Genomic DNA, 5,000 nt, shown 5'->3' on the forward strand with positions numbered 1-5,000 from the left:
TAATAATGATAATGATAATGATAATAATAATGGTAATGATAATATTAAAATTAATAATAATAATGATAATAATAATAATAATAATAATAATAATAATAATAATAATAATAATAATAATAGTGATAATAATAATAAACCTGAAAAATACTTGCAAATATACATGTGTGGCATATCTTTATCAATATTTGTTAGATTTTAATAAAATTTGGAATGCTCTGGGATAAAGATATATATCTCAAGAAAATAGAAAAATAAATGTTCTTCGTACCCATTCAGCTTTAAAATCACAGATAAATATTATTCTCAACATGGAACAATTTTTGTTTATACAAAAATTTAGTTAAGCTTCGAAATTCTATTGAGTGATAGCTACTGTATATAGAGGCAATTTTACTTACTATGATTTCTTTATATATATATATATATATATATATATATATATATATATATATATATATATATATGTATATGTATATATATATATATATATATATATATATATATATATATATATATATATATGTTTATATAAATATATACTGTATATATATATATATATATATATATATATATATATATATATATATATATATATGTATGTGTGTATGTATATATATATGTATATAATATATGTATGATGTATAATATATATATATATATATATATATATATATATATATATATATATATATATATATATATATATATATATAACTTCAGCGAAATTTCTTTCCTGCTAGACTACTAATCGTGCCGTAGTTTTTTCTTTAATTAAAGTAAAGGAAATATTTTTATAACTTAAGCAAGTTTGTCATAATTCCGCAACCATACGTAATGAACATCTAAAATAATTGTCTAACTTTTGGTGTAATTTAGTTCACTGTCATTTCTCTAAAGGGACAAATTTTCACTTTTCTGATAAACAATTTTGGAGAAGTAATTTAATTTGAAGTATAGGCCTACAAGTAAAAAAAATATATCGTTAACCTCAGTGACAGTAGGCCTACTTCTTGAAGTACTGGATAGCTTAAAAATATTAAATTCAAATAAAGTAGCTGTCAATAGTTGCTATCATTTTAAATTAATATTTGAAACACCGAAAGAAAAAAATCAATATCTATGATGCAATATCGAAAACAGTGTTAGCCAAAGAATGTCTTCTGATGCGAATCACTCATAGATCCAACAAAATAAGGAAAATATGAATTAGGAAAACTTTATATAGTATTGGAACTTACTGTGGGGAAAAGGTCGAGAATCGTGATGGGTATTAACCCTGGCTTCCAGCCAAACACTTCAAAAAATCAAGAACTAGGAAAAGCTAAAATGTTGAAAACGAGCTTTTAGAGAACGCGACGCAAGCACCATCTACCGGCCGGGAGACGAAGCTCGGCTGCATTCAGCTAGCGGCCGTTGGCATCAGAACGGTGAAACTCATTTTGGGGAGATTAGCTTCATAAAATGGCCTTTTGCAGATCATTGGGAAATTAGATTCTCGCAGGAAGACGATGACTCGTTAGCTCGTATTTAGCTTTTCGGGGCCGAGGGTTGCCAATGTTCGAAACACGAGATAGGAATGGATGATATGCGTGTCAGGGCGTCTTCAACTCGACGAAAATTCTCCCGCCGTCAGAACTGACGGAGTAGGACGAGCGCTTTTGCCTTCGTCATTGTCAGTTGATTGGCTATGGTGCAATGATACATAATTTCGCCGATTGAGAGAATAAAAAGGACTGCGTTCGAGAGAATCGGCAATCTCGGGAAAATATCGAATGACTTTTTACGAGAGGAATCTTACCACAGATTATAACCTTAGAAATAATTCAAGACAGCGCCACTGGCCTCTGCCACACACGTACACATATACGCAAACACGCACACACGCATGTACACATGTACAGGCATAGAAAGTTGACGTTAACTGTCGAATCCAGATATTTTTTTTATTGTTCTTTTAACTTGCTGATATTATGAAAACCTTAGATATTTGTCTTTTAATGTTTTCCTTATTTGCTAAGTTACTTTTCGTCTTTTTTTTATTATTATTCTATTATTTTTAACACTTATTTCGTAGACGCGTTTCTCTCCATTACTGAAACTTGATTATCTGGATTGCTTACTTCCTTGTTTGCAGATAAGGGTCAAGTTTTTTCTTTTTGCCAAATTTGTAGTTTTTACTTGTAGGTTATTTTTCATTGTTTTTGGTGTTCGTTTCGTTTATTATTATTATTATTATTATTATTATTATTATTATTATTATTATTATTATTATTATTATTATATCTGTCTCGTCTTTAACATTTAGAAATCTTTTTAATTTAACTTGAAGATTTAGGTTAGCCATTACCTTTGCTTACAAAGTCCTCCTCTCTCTCTCTCTCTCTCTCTCTCTCTCTCTCTCTCCCACCTTCCGTTTTTTCCTTTCTCATATTTGATTTAGCTTCTACTTTCCATTTTCTCTCTCTCTCTCTCTCTCTCTCTCTCTCTCTCTCATTTCCACTTTTCATTTTTTCTCGCATATTTACTTTAGCTTCTACCTTCCATTCTCTCTCTCTCTCTCTCTCTCTCTCTCTCTCTCTCTCTCTCTCTCAATTTGATTTCCTTAAACGCATAATTTTTTCACCGCTAAGTACAGCTGGCCACAGGAATCCCTGGCACACCTCTCTTTGAGGAAGTGCACCCGGTCACACCTTCACTGCTTGGCGAGTTCTTGTGCTTAGCCCCACCCACCATCTCTGCCATCTCTCCCTACGCTATCTGTTTGGTTACTAGCTGCGAAGTAAGGGTGTGACAGGGAGCACTTCTTTGGAGCGAGGTGTACAAGGAATTCATTTGGCCAACTGTACCGTGAAACAGTCATTAGAGGTTTAAAGGCCGCTCATGAATAGCAGAGGCAAGGGACAGTGACATTGACCTATCGAGCAGGACAATACCCTAGAGACTGACCATATATACATATGATTAGCGCCCAAGCCCCCTCTCCAACCAAGCTAGGACCAAGGAGGGCCCGGCAAGATGACTCGGCGGATAGACCTATAGGCTCCCCCAAACACTCCATCCTTAGTTCACAAGGTTGGTGAGGTTGCAGTGACCAAAGGAACTAAGGGATTGGAAGGAGGTTATATTTTCGCCCCTGTTTGTGTGTTTGTTTGTGTGTGTGTGTTTGTCTGTGAACAGCTTCCTGGCCACGATTTTAATCTTATAGTAATGAAACTTGCAGGGATTAACTTTTATTTAAAAAGCAGGAAATGATTAAATTTTGGAAGTTCAAGGTTAAAGTTCATGGTCAAGCAAAATGTCCCATTCACGTGATCATCCATGATTTTGGACATCCTTGTCACAGAGACTTCAAACTTGGTTCATATTTGAGTGTATGAAAATCCACGCCAATTAATACATGTTTAGGTCAAAGGTCCAGGTCGAGTAAAAGGTCGAGAAATAAGTCGCTGCGGCGGAGGTCTGCACTCTACCGAGTGCCGCAACTAGTTTTCTGGGTATGTTTGTCTGTCTATGCATATATTGCGGTTCTAATACTTCTCTCAAGACCTTAAATCACATCAGTTAGAAGTCAGTATTTCAACTTAGAAAACGTTATTTAATTTTTATCTTTATCTTATATTCTGCAAAAATGTTGATAGGGCTAAAACCATTGAAGTAAGTAGAACAAGCATATTGAACAGTACGATAAAGTACGTGAGAGAGGGAATACTGTTTTGCGAAATTTTATAGTTCGGCTATTATTATTATTATTGTTATTATTATTATTATTATTATTATTATTATTATTATTAATAATGATAATATTAATATTATTAATAATGATAATGTTATTAATATTATTATTGTTATTATTAATAATAATAATAATAATATTACTATTATTATTATTGATATTATTATTATTATTATTATTAATAATAATAATATTATCATTATAATTGTTATTATTATTATTATTATTAGTAGTAGTAGTAGTAGTATTTATAATGATAATATTATTATTATTATTATTACAAACTAAGCTATAACCCAGTTGGAAAAGCAAGATGCTATACGCCAAAGGGCTCGAACATAATAAAATAGCCCAGTAGGGAAAGGAAACAAAGATAATAATAAACTACAATGGAAAAATCAACAATGAAAATTAAAATATTTCAAAGAATTAACAACTTTAAATTAGATCCTTCACATTTAAACTATAAAAACTTTAAAGAAAAAAACAAGAGGATGAAAAATAAGATATGACTTAAATATTCAGTATATTAGGTAAGACCCAAATTTAAATTCTGTCCAAGCAGCTCTTCTAGGAGAAGGCTACTCCGAAATCAAACTATTGTTCTCTAATCTTGGGTAGTGCCATAGCCTCTGTACCATGGTCTTCCACTGCCTTGGGTTAAAGTTCTCTTGCTTGAGGGTACACTCGGGCACACTATTCTATCTAATTTCTCTTCATCTTGTTTTGTTAAAGTTTATATAGTTTATATAGGGAATATTGATTTAAATGTTACTCTTCACACAAATTTAATTTTTCTTTGTTTCCTTTCCTCACTAGGCTATTTTCTCTGTTGGAGCCCCCTGAGCTTATAGCATCCTGCTTTTGCAACTAGGGTTGTAGCTTAGCAAGTAATAATAATAATAATAATAATAACAATAATAATAATAATAATAATAATAATAATAATAATAATAATAATAATAATAATGATAATAATGATAATAATAATAATAATAATAATAATAATAATAATAATAATAATAATAATAACAAAGAAAAAGTCGATGTAATCACTTGTAACATCCAGGAACTTCCGGTTTGCTTCTGTTCAATATCGATGTATTTTTTGACGTATTTTTACACTGCATCAGTTTTCGTTTGTTATATTTTATTGAGGTTTATACGTTTCTAATATCTTTTGCAGTTGACTTCATTATTATTATTAATATCGTTATTATTACTATTATTATTATTATTATTATTATTATTATTATTATTATTATTA

Source organism: Palaemon carinicauda, chromosome 10 (genome assembly GCF_036898095.1).
Source record: "Palaemon carinicauda isolate YSFRI2023 chromosome 10, ASM3689809v2, whole genome shotgun sequence".
Taxonomy (NCBI): domain Eukaryota; kingdom Metazoa; phylum Arthropoda; class Malacostraca; order Decapoda; family Palaemonidae; genus Palaemon; species Palaemon carinicauda.